The 13,592-nt window shown below is 37.2% G+C and overlaps 1 non-coding gene across 1 annotated transcript; it reads left to right on the plus strand.

The window, feature by feature from the left end:
- The first annotated feature begins 319 nt into the window (after nucleotides 1-319).
- Nucleotides 320-426, plus strand: LOC128280039 (small nucleolar RNA R71). The gene has a single exon (XR_008270221.1). It is a non-coding gene; the product is annotated as a small nucleolar RNA R71 (small nucleolar RNA).
- Nucleotides 427-13,592: the final 13,166 nt, after the last annotated feature.

Below are 13,592 nucleotides of genomic sequence, written 5' to 3' on the forward strand. Positions count from 1 at the left end.
ATAGGAAACTACTACAAATGGACTTGGTGGTTGAGCTGCAAAATTATTAGCACTATTAGCAGTAAACTATTTTAACATAGGGGAAATAGACGATACCTGAGCTGATAACGAAGTGAGGGCATAAACTTTATGAACTCCAGCTACACGTCTTCCTGAAGCTATTCGATTTGTTAGCCATTGATAGTTATTACTCGCCAATGATCTCATAAGCCTCATTATAGGACTTGGAAAAATCATACCATTCACAGAAGCATCTACCATTAATTTTCTATGTACATTGAGAGTATTATAGAATGTCTCCAACCGAATATAATAAGGAATCCCATGATGAGGACACTTACAAAGTAACTCCTTGAATCGCTCCCAAGCCTAATACAAAGACTCGTCATCCAATTGTTGGAAAGTTGTGATCTCGTTCCTTAACTTAGCGTTTTTACTAGGTAGGAAATACTTAACCAAAAATATCTCTGCTAATTCTTGCCATGTAGATATGGAACTTGGTGGCAATGAATTGAGCCATGCTCATGCTCGATCTCGTAACGAGTACGAAAATAACTTCAACCTTAGTGCATCTTCAGTCACATTGGCTATCTTAAATGAATCACTCACCTCTACAAACAATCGAAGGTGAAGATATGGATCTTCTGTGCGCATACCACTAAATTGGCCCACTGTTTGGAGCTTTTGAAACATCACTGGTTTCAGCCCAGACGGGTAATCCGTTGATCTCAAATATAGAAAGGATCTAGCACGGACGAGTGTTCCTTAAGTGATCAAGCCTCCCGAAGAATATGTGTGCATTGTGGATTTAGCCCAGAGGGGTAATCCGATTAGGGTCTAAATTTAGCCTGGACTGGTAATTTAGATCCGAGCTCATTAAGGGTGTTTGTTGCTATAAGGGATTTAACTTGCACTTGTAATTCCAACATCACCATATGAGTTTATATTGTGGGGGATTTAGCTTGGACTGGTAATTCCGCTGTATGATGTGAGGTTCGCGGGAGTCTGTACTTAAGATAATCGCTCTTATGAATTGACATTAAATGGATAATCCATCGAGATTTTTGAGAAACTCAATGGGATTAACATGAGATATAAAAAAGAAAGTGTTGAATGATGAGCTCATCTGAGACAAATTACATGGTGTATTGTAATGAGACTAACTTGTTAATTAAGTGCACACAAGTGAACATGTAATTTACAAGTGAATATGTGTCTACTTGTGTGGACCTTGTTAGGCTTAAAGGCTTGGAAAATGGCCTAACAAGGTCCACACAGGTAGAAACATGGGCGTGTGTCTAGGCCATGTGTGACATACGGATCGCCCCATGGGCGTGTGATCGCGATTTTCGTGACAGGTAAGTTTTAAATATTTATAATTACTCGTTCTTGAAACTAACTATTATCGCGATGTAGGAAAGAGTACCTATCGAACAGTAGTATAGTTATAGCTAGACCAGATTGTCGAACCCAAAGGAACTAAAAGTACTAGTAATGACTGTCTTTTTATTATCTATCCTAAGAATAAGGCGGTTTTGTTTTAACTAACTAATTAAATAATCTAAGAATTCACATAAAGTAGAATTGGGGGATTACTTTTGGAAAACGATTGAATTAAGACAATACCTAAGGAAAAATCCACCTAGAGTTCACTTGTTATTCTGGCTCCGAATCAGACGATTTGTTCATTTAACTTGCTCCGTAGAGATCCCTAAGTTATGTTATTATCCCTATTCAAGAATAATAACGTCTAATCCCTAGATTGAATAATTGAGACTTTTCTCTAATTAACACCCTAGGGTTGCATTAACTTGATCTATGGATCCCCTTATTAGGTTTCACCCTAATCCGACAAAATCTTGTCACCCTATCTCTAGGCGAGCAATCAACTTCGCTTAATTATGACAAATGTACTCTTAAACAGGGTCTATTCCTCCTCTGAATAAGAGCTTATCTTGAATCGTTATCCTAGTACATCGAAACAAGAATTAAGAACACATAATTAAGAATAAGTTAAATATTTATCATACAATTCAGAAATTAATTACAAGATTCATCTTAGGTTTCATCCCCCTGAGGTATTTAGGGGATTTAGTTCATAACTAAAAAGGAAAACATCTCAGAAGAATAATGAGTACAAAACATAAAGAAAACCAAAAACTCCTAAAGGGAAATTGAAGGGAGATCTTAAGTCTTGATGATGAATCCGGCTCTGAGATGGATCAATCGACTTCCTTCGAGTAATTCCTTTCTTCCTCCCTGTATGTCCCCTTACTTTCTTCCTCTAGGGTGTATTTATAGGCTTTAGAATGCCTAGAAGCCCTCAAAATTTGCCTTTTCTGAATTGGACTCAACTTGAGCTCGACAGGGACACGCCCGTGTAAGTCATGCTTCAAATCTACTAAATTGACACGGCCGTGTGGTTTACCAGTGTGAGGAGGTCCAGGTCGTGTTGAATTCGTACTTTGGCCCATTTTTCTCTTTTTTTGAGCTGTTTCTCGTTCCTTTCGGTCTCCTATGCTCTCCTAAGTATAAAACATGAAATTAAAGCATTAGGAGCATCTAATTCACCAATTCTAATGGAAAATCATCCAGAAAATGTGTTAAGCATGGGGTAAAAATATGTATAAATTATGGTTTATTGGTGTGTGGTATGGCCATGTGTCCCCTGCACCTAAAAATTTTAAGTCAGAATACGTGGTAGTAAACACACAGGTAGAGACACGGCCATTTGTCTCAACCGTGTAGAGGGCATGACCCACGTACCCCTAAATGTATATTGACGTTATAAATAGAATGCTCGAGTTTTTGTACAAGGGCGTGTCTAGGCCGTGTAAAGGACAAGGGCCAGGGACACTGGCATGTAAATGGCCATGTGAAAACCCCTGTAGGTTCGAAATGAAAAATAATTTTTAGAAATTCAACACAGGTGTAGGACACGGGTGTGTCCCAAAGCACAAGGACGTGTGCATTGCCTCCACACGGGCATGCGAGGTTTAACTTAGAAAATTTTCTAGGGACTTTCTTAAGTTCTCAGTTTAATCTCTGACTGTTCTTATTGTATGTTTAGGGTCTCATAGGCCCATAATAAGGACATTGAGATGTTATCTAATTAGTTTTAAATTTGGAACGAAATTTTATGACCCGTATTACCCGAAAATGTTTTAGTACATATCTGGTAACGCCTTGTACCTGGTCTCGGTCTCGGGTCTCGAGTAAGGGGTGTTACATTTAGTGGTATCAGAGTTATGGATTAGTCGGTTTTAGGACTACCATAGAGAGTATTGAGTTTCGTTATACATGTGATTATACAAATGTTGATAGTGTGACATCTCCTAACTATTTAATTATCTTTGGATATAGTAAATGTCTTCCAACCAAGCACAAGATGAGTCCGAGGGAGCCAAAAGCCATGCTCCAACTTCCGTACAATGAGTTGTTTGTAGTAGTAGCAGAAGCCCTATGTTTGAAGGTCGGGAAGAGGCCAGAGCCCCCTTCTTTGACATGATGGATGAGTGGTTTGGGGATTATTTGAGGAATCGCCCCGACATACCATGACCTCCCCCACCCCCTAACCAACCTGATGAGGAATTTCCATGAGTTATGGCACCTGTAAGAATTGGTACAGCCCCTGTAGACAAGCTTAGAAAGTATGGGGTTGAGGAATTTAGAGTTAAGATTGATAATGATGCTGAACGAGCCAAGTTCTGGCTCGAGAATACTACACGAGTATTGGACGAATTATCATGCACACCTGAGGAGTGTTTAAAGTCTGCTATATCTCTTCTAAAGGATACCGCATACCATTAATGGAAGACTTTATCTTCTGTGGTACCAAAGGAAAACCTTACTTGGGAATTTTTCCAGGCAGAGTTTAAGAAGAAATACATCAGTCAAAGGTTCTTGGATTTGAAGCAGAAGGAGTTCCTGGAGCTCAAACAAGGAAATAAGACGGTATCAGAATACGAAAGTGAATTCGTGAGGCTAAGTTAGTATGCAACTGAATGAGTCCAAACAGAGTGAGAAATGTGTAAACGCTTTTTGGAAGGTTTGAATGAGGAAATCAAGTTATTGATTGGGATCCTTGATATACGAGAGTTCACTGCATTAGCTGATCAAGCCAAAAAGGCCGAGGAGCTCAATAATGAAAGGAAACAAGTAAAGAGAGAAGCTTGAGTTTCGAGCAAGAGGTCCAGCGATAAGACGCTCTCATTTCCCACAAAGAAACCAATGAGTCAACGTGAACGCTCCACTTCATCGATAAGATATAAAGGTAGAGCGAGAAACTCTAAACGACGTAACCAGAAGTCTTCTTCCCTGATGGTGACTAGTGTGGTGATTGTAGATGATCAAAAGCCGAAGTGCAAAAGTTGCAACAAATTTCACTTCAGAAAGTTCTGAATGAAGAGCGGTGTGTGCTATAGATGTGGTTCTCTTGACCACTTCCTTGGAGACTGCCCTGAAGAAACTGATAAAGAGGTGGAAGTAGCCCCAAATTTGAGTGCTCCTATTCCACGAGGTAGACCTCCAAGGTATCCTGAAAGTGCTAGTGGCAGTCGAATTACAGCCAAAGACACTGCAAAATCAGAGGCTCGACCCCCGGTGAGAACATATGTAATATGCGCTCAAGAGGAAGCCTCTACTCATAAAGTCATCACGGGTACTTTTTTCTCTTTTTAATACTTATGTTGTTGCCTTAATTGATCCGGGGTCGACGCACTCATACATTTTCTTGAGATTGGTGTCTAGTATGAATATATCCATTAAACCTACAGAATTTATTATCAGAGTGTCGAACCCATTAGGCAAGTCAGTTCTAGTTAATAAAGTCTGTAAGAATTGTCCTTTGACGATTCAGGGTCATTGCTTTCTGGCTAACCTTATGTTATTGCTATTTGATAAGTTTGGTGTAATACTTGGTATGGATTGGTTAGCCCTGTATAATGTAATTGTAAACTATGGTAGCAAGTATATTGTACTAAAGTGCCCAGATGGTGAGATTCTACGGGTTGATTCTCTTGAATTGGTACACCGCTGGTTGTAATTACCTCAATGATGGCTCGGAGATATATGAGAAAAGGGTAAGAAGCTTACCTTACTTTTATTTTGAACACTAAGGAAATAGAGTTGAAGATTGAGTCCGTACCAATAGTATGTGAATATCCAGACGTGTTCCTGGAGGAATTACCTAGATTGCCTCCTAAAAGAGAGATAGAGTTTGGTATTGAACTGGTGCCAGGAACTGCTCCTATTTCTATTGCTCCGTATAGGATGGCACCAACCGAGATGAAAGAGTTAAAAGCACAGTTACAAGAGCTGCCAAATAAAGGTTTTTCAAGGCCAAGTTTTTCGCCTTCGGGTGCTCCCGTATTATTTGTAAAGAAGAAAGATGGTTCAATGACGCTATGTATAGATTATCGGCAATTGAATAAGGTAACTATCAATAATAAGTATCCTTTGCCAAGGATCGATGATTTGTTTAACCAGTTGAGGGGAGCCATTGTATTCTCTAAGATAGACCTGAGATCCGGCTACTATCAGTTGCGAGTCAAGGAATCAGACGTGCCTAAGACAGCTTTCAGAACGAGGTATGACCACTATGAATTTCTTGTCATGCCGTTTGGGTTAACGAATGCACTGGCAGTATTCATGGACCTAATGGATAGGATATTTCAGGCATACTTGGACAAGTTCGTCATTGTGTTCATTGATGACATTTTGATGTATTCCAAGGATGAGACAGAGCATGCGAAGCATCTGAGAACTGTGTTGCAGACCTTACGGGAAAAGCAATTGTATGCTAAGTTTAGCAAGAGTGAGTTTTGGATCCAAGAGGTAGGGTTTTCGGGTCATATTGTTGTAGTTGAAGGCATCTGAGTTGATCCAAGTAAGATCTCTGCTATCGTTGAATGGAAACCACCTAAAAATGTAACTGAGGTTAGAAGCTTTTTCATCACAATCATGTTGCCTATGTACATACAAGTTGGTTGCACTAGACTGGACAACTCACACTTTTTTGTTGTGAGCTGGACTCTAACTGTAACGCCCCCACGCCTGAGACCATCACCAGAGTCGAGCTTGAGGGGTTACCGAACATAATTTATCATTTTAAGAACTTCAAATCATTTGTTTCTACATTCACAGCTTTCTAGCTACTCGCATCACAGTTACAAGAAAAATCATATCTCGAGTTACGAAACTCAAAATCAAGATCCGTAAATTTTCCTTGAATCTAGACTCATATATATATTTAATAATATTTTTTTAGAATTTTTTTATTGGGCCAATTAGTACAGTTTATTAATTAAAGTATCCCCTGTTTCAGGGTTTGACTGCTCTGACCTCTGTGTATTACGAATCAGATATATCTCTATAAAAAATTTCAATGACTATGAGGTTTGTTTATATTAAAACTAGACTCAATAAGGAATCTTTACATATAAATAAAAACTTCTAATTATTTTAGTAAAATTTATTATAAATTTTTAAAGTCAGAATAGGGGATCCAGAAATCACTCTGGCCCTATTTTGCAAAAGTTTAAATATCTCATAAAATATAATTTATATTCCTGTTTTGTTCAATCCATATGAAAATAGACTCATTAAGCTTAAATTTCATAACTTAGTCATCATTTAGTTCCATTTATACTATTTTTAGTGAATTTTCAAATTCATGTCATTGCTGCAGCAATATTCTGTTTTAAGGCAAGTTTCATCTTTCCATGAATTTTTATGAACTAGATAACCTATTAAACTTCCATAATATCAAACATGATCTAAATTAGCCATCACCATGACTTATCAATATCAAACATTTTCTCAACCAAACATGGCCATATCATAAAATTATTTACACAAAATAGGTATATTGCTATACATGCCATACTCAAGTAGTTGTACAAGCCATTTACCAAGATAAAAGTCCTTTGGATAGTGTGATCGAACCTTCGACCCGTCCTGATTCTCGAGCTGGCTTGTTCAAAACTACAGTGAATGAAAAGGAAGGAGTAACCATAAATGCTTAGTAAGTTCATATGTAAATAAAAAGTAACATAACAATACAAATATACCAAACAACTTTAGCATGGTATCACCAAAACATATATCACATTTCTAAACATCATTCATCATCTTACCACCTTATCGTTGTTGTATCTATTTTCAACCCGAGGGTTAAGAACATACCTGTCCAAAGTGTCCATTTCACAACACTTACCCAAAATGTCGTTTGCATCTTAAGTGTTCTTCCATTTCACTAGAAATTTCACTCGTTGAACACATCGGAATACAACTCCGATACACGGATAATTTGCACATAAGTGCCTCATATGTAATCAAGAAATCATGTAACCCGCCCCTAAGTGAATTCGGACTCAACTCAACGAGCTCGGGCGTTCGCATCCATAAGTGAACTCGGACTCAACTCAACGAGTTCGGATGCCTAGTTACATCTCACGAACTCGGACTCAACTCAACGAGTTCGGACATTCGCATCCATAGGTGAACTCGGACTCAACTCAACGAGTTCGGATGCTCAACCATCCTAGTGACATGTCACTTGTATCCTAATCTATTCCTAAGGCTCAAACGGGATTTTTCCCTCGATCTCACATTTGCCGTCTTCCATGGAATATCGGAACCGATACTCGGTAGCAATTCATATTTATCAAGTAGTAAACATAATTTGCATATTACTCAATATTAACCACAAAGCATAATATTTCACGATTAAAAATCAGCGTATCATATAATTAACATCAATAACTTAAAAATAACATTTATGCTACATTATTTACACATGAACTTACCTCGGTACCAAAATATAAAGATTTTGCAATTTAGTCCACAATCTTTTCTTTTCCTCGATCGCGACTTAAATCTCGTTTCTCTTGATCTATAATGCCAAATTAATCTTATTTAATACATACATTCATTAAAACAACATTTAATACGAACTTTGGAAAAATTACACTTTTGCCCCTAAACTTTTGCATAATTACACTTTTGCCCCTAGGCTCGGGAATTAAACTTTATTCCTTATTCTTATGTTTTATAACATGCTGATCACTTTTCCCTTCTATGGCAACATCAAATTCTCTCTCTAACATATACTTGTGACTATTAGGTATTTTTGCCGATTAAGCCCTTTTACTCGTTTTCACTAAAACCGAGTAGCACAAGTTGTCTAACATAATTTAAAACCCCATATTCTATCATAAAACATCAAAATACATAAATTTCACCTATGGGTATTTTCCAAATATAAACCCTAGGTTGAATTATTGCTAACATAAGCTTAATCGAGCTAACGGATTCCAAAAACGTAAAGAACATTAAAAGCGGGCTTGGAATCACTTACTATGGAGCTTGTAAGCTTGAAACAAACCCTAGCTATGGAGAACCCTTGAAATTTTGGCCTAATGAAGAAGATGGACAAAATTGGCTTTTAATTTTGTTTTAATTCATTTTAATAACTAAATGACCAAAATACCCTTACTACTAAACTTTCCAAAATTCCTTCCATGTCCTAATTTTGTCCATGAACTTAAAATTGGTCAAATTGCTATTTAAGACCTCCTCATTAATATTCCAAAACAATTTCATACTAAAAACTTCTAGAATGCAAGTTTTGCAACTTATTCGATTTAGTCCCTACTTTCAATTTAAGCACTTTAGGCATAGAATTTCATCACGAAATTTTCACACAATCATGCAATCATATCATAATCACCAAAATAATTATAAGATAATTATTTCTATCTCAGATTTGTGGTCACAAAACCACTATTCCGATTAAGCCCTAATTCAGGATATTACAACTCTCCCCCCTTTTAAGGATTTTCGTCCTCGAAAATCTTACCGGTAAACAGGTGTGGATATTAGTTTCTCATAGTTTCTTCAGGTTCCCATGTAGTCTCTTCTACCCCATGCTTTTGCCACAACACTTTCACAAGTGCAACACTTTTATTTCTTAGTTGTTTGACTTCTCGAGCTAAAATCTTAATCGGTTCTTCTTCATAAGTCATATCCGGTCGCAGTTCAATTTCTGTCGGTGAAATTATATGTGAAGGATCCGAACGATATCAACGTAACATAGATACGTGAGACACATCATGAATCTTCTCTAATTCGGGTGGTTACGCTAACCGATATGCTACCGGTCCAACTTTTTCAATTATTTCATACGGTCCAATAAAATGCGGACTTAACTTGCCCTTTCGTCCAAATCTAAGGACTTTCTTCCATGGAGACACTTTCAAAAATACCTTATCACCAACTTGAAACTCCATTTCTTTTCGTTTCAAATCCGCATAAGATTTCGCTCTATCTCAAGCGACTTTCAAACAATCTCGAATCACTTTCACCTTTTCTTGGTTTCTTTTATTAAATCAACTCCATAAATCGATTTTCCTTGAGTTCGATCTAATACAATGGCGTCCGACATTTACGACCATATAATGCTTTATAAGGTGCTATCTTCAAACTCGTCGATAACTATTATTATAAGCAAATTCTACCAATGGTAAGTACCTTTCCCAACTATCTTGAAATTCCAATACGCAACATCCGAGCATGTCTTCAAGAATCAATTACTCTCTCGATTGTCCATCGGTTTGTGGATGAAAGCGGTCTTTGAAATTTAACTTTGTACCTAATGCTTCTTGCAACTTTTGCCAAACCGTGAGGTAAACCGCGGATCTCTATCTGAAATGATTGACAAAGGTATCCCATGAAGTCTAACAATCTCTCGGATATACAATTCAGCCAACTTATTAACAGAATAATCTGTACGTACCGGAATAAAATGAGCCGATTTAGTCAGTCTGTCAACTATTGCCCAGATGGCATTTTTCATCCCTAGAGTTAACGGCAACCCTGATATAAAATCCATAGTAATCCGATCCCATTTCCATTCAGGAACCATAATAGGCTGGAGTAATCCCGAAGGTACTTGGTGTTCAGCTTTCACTTGTTGACAAACTAAGCACTTTGATACAAACTCGGAAATATCTCTTTTCATTCCACTCTACCAGTACATTTTCTTCAAGTCATTATTTCGTACTGCCCGGATGAACCGCTAAACAACCATTATGTGCTTCATGCAAAATCTTTTGAATCAACTCATCATTTTTCGGTACACAAATCTGATTTTTAAACATCAAACAACCAGTAGAACCGATTCTGAAATCTGATCCCGTATCAGTTTCACACTGTTTTCTTTTGGCTAACAAATCTTGATCATTTTTTTGAGCTTCAGAAATCTCTTGTAAAAACATCGGTCTTGCTCTTAACTCTGCTAGAATCGAACCGTCATCTGAAATTTTCAATCGAGCGTTCATAACTCTCAAAGCAAACAACAACTTTCGCTTAAAGCATCGGCAACCACATTTGCTTTTCCGGATGATAATCAATAACAAGCTCGTAATCTTTCAATAACTCTAACCATCTTCATTGTCTCAAATTCAAGTCTTTTGTGACATCAAGTATTTAAGACTTTTGTGATCGGTATATACTCGGCACTTTTCACCATACAAATAATGTCGCCAAATCCTCAAAGCAAACACCACTGCAGCCAATTCCAAATCGTGAGTAGGATAATTCCTCTCATGAGGTTTTAAGCGCCTCGAAGCATAAGCCACCACTTTTCCTTCTTGCAGGAGGACACACCCCAAACCATTTAGAGAAGCATCACTATACACCACAAATTCTTTACGATTCGGGTTGTATCAACACCGGTGCTTGATTAATAACTTTTCAATTCTTGAAACTCTATTGACATTCTTCCGTCCATTCAAATTTAACATCCTTTCAAGTAGTCTAGTCATAGGAGCAACAATTATAGAAAATTCATTTACTGAACCGCCGATAATACCCACTAGCCCCAAGAAACTCCTAACTTCGGTTACATTTTCGGTGGTTTCCAATCAACAATGGCTGAAATTTTACTAGGATCAACCCGTATGCCATCACCTAAAACAATATGACCCAAAAATCCAACTTCCCGGAGCCAAAATTCACTTTTACTAAACTTAGCATACAGCTACTTATCTCTCAAAGTTTGCAAAACTATCCTCAAATGCTCAGCATGCTCTGTCTCATCTTTTGAATAAATTAAAATATCATCTATAAACACCACAACAAATCTGTCCAAGTATGGCCGAAATATGCGATTCATTAAATCGATAAACACAAAGAGAGCATTTGTCAACCCGAATGGCATAACTAAAAATTCATAATGACCGTACCTTGTTCTAAAAGCAGTTTTAGGCACATCTGACTCTTTTACTCGCAGCTGATAATACCCAGATCTCAAGTCAATCTTTGAAAACCATGTCGCTCCTTTTAGCTGATCAAACAAATCATCAATTCTCGGCAATGGATACTTGTTTTTGATTGTCACCTTGTTTAACTGCCGATAATCAACACATAATCTCATAGAACCATCCTTCTTTTTCACAAATAACACGGGAGCACCCCAAGGTGAAAAACTCGGTCTCACAAAGCCTTTATCAGTCAACTCTTGCAACTGCGACTTTAATTCTTTCAACTCTATTGGTGCCATTCTATATGGAGCAATCGAGATCGGAGCTGTTCCCGATATCAAATCTATACCAAATTCTACTTCCCTGACTGGAGGCAAACCCGGCAATTCTTCTGGAAATACGTCCGCAAATTCACACACAACCGGCACTGATTCAACTTTCTTTTCAACTTCTTTTGTATTAATTACATACGCCAAATAAGCTTCATAACCCTTTCTCAAATATCTCTGAGCCGACATCGAAGAAATCATACTAAATATTGCCTCTGATTTGTCTGGTTCAACCCGCAAGATTTCACCACTTTCACTAATATATTTCTTCCGAAACTCTTCTTGAAAGAATTCCCAGGTTACCCTCTCTTTCGGTACCAATGAAATCAAAGTCTTCCACCAATTATAGGCTGAATCTCTCAACAAAGATGTAGCACATTTCAAACATTCTTCAGGTGTACAAGATAATTCATCAAATACCCGGATAGAATTTTCAAACCAGAACTCTGCTTTCTCTGCATCATCATCAATATTTGCTCTAAATTCTTCAGCCCCTTGTTTACGAATTCTATCAACGGGGGTTCTGTGAAATTTTATCATATCCACTCCTTGAGGCATTGGAGGCATAGGTTGAGGAATTGGGGGAGGTCGTACATTTGGGTTCGTACGAACGAACTCAGTGTACCATGCACTCATCATTTGGAGAAAGGCTTCCCGATCCCTTTCTCCTCCTCCCCGACTAACATGAGGAGGTGGGTTTTCATCGGCACGCCCTTCAAATGGGAGTGGCGCATTACTCTCTACTTCATCTGCCACTGCTGGATAGGGATCCATTTACTATATAAAAATCATTTAAAAAGGTCAGAAGTCGTCACACTATCACAATTCAAACATATGGCATGCATAGTAAAATCCGTACATACAACACGTAGTCCGGGAATCGACTAAACTTGCTCTGATACCACCAAATGTAATGCCCCCACGCCTGAGACCATCACCAGAGTCGAGCTTGAGGGGTTACCGAACATAATTTATCAATTTAAGAACTTCAAATCATTTGTTTCTACATTCACAGCTTTCTAGCTACTCGCATCATAGTTACAAGAAAAATCATATCTGGAGTTACGAAACTCGAAATCAAGATCCATAAATTTTCCCTGAATCTAGACTCATATATATATTTAATAATTTTTTTCTAGAATTTTTTTATTGGGCCAATTAGTACAGTTTATTAATTAAAGTATCCCTTATTTCAGGGTTTGACTGCTCTGACCTCTGTGCATTACGAATCAGATATATCTCTATACAAAATTTCAATGACTATGAGGTTTGTTTATATTAAAACTAGACTCAATAAGGAATCTGTACATATAAATAAAAACTTCTAATTATTTTAGTAAAATTTATTATAAATTTTTAAAGTCAGAATAGGGGATCCAGAAATCACTCTAGCCCTGTTTTGCAAAAGTTTAAATATCTCATAAAATATAATTTATATTCCTGTTTTGTTCAATCCATATGAAAATAGACTCATTAAGCTTAAATTTCATAACTTACTCATTATTTAGTTCCATTTATAGTATTTTTAGTGATTTTTCAAATTCATGTCATTGCTGCAGCAATATTCATTTTAAGGCAAGTTTCATCTTTCCATGAATTTTTATGAACTAGATAACCTATTAAACTTCCATAATATCAAACATGATCTAAATTAGCCATCACCATGACTTATCAATATCAAACATTTTCTCAACCAAACATGGCCATATCATAAAATTATTTACACAAAATAGGTATATTGCTATACATGCCATACTTAAGTAGTTGTACAAGCCATTTACCAAGATAAAAGTCCTTTGGATAGTGTGATCGAACCTTCGACCTGTCCCGATTCTCGAGCTGGCTTGTTCAAAACTACAGTGAATGAAAAGGAAGGAGTAAGAATAAATGCTTAGTAAGTTCATATGTAAATAACAAGTAACATAACAATACAAATATACCAAACAACTTTAGCATGGTATCACCAAAACATATATCACATTTCTAAACATCATTCATC

Source organism: Gossypium arboreum, chromosome 8 (assembly GCF_025698485.1).
Source record: "Gossypium arboreum isolate Shixiya-1 chromosome 8, ASM2569848v2, whole genome shotgun sequence".
NCBI lineage: Eukaryota > Viridiplantae > Streptophyta > Magnoliopsida > Malvales > Malvaceae > Gossypium > Gossypium arboreum.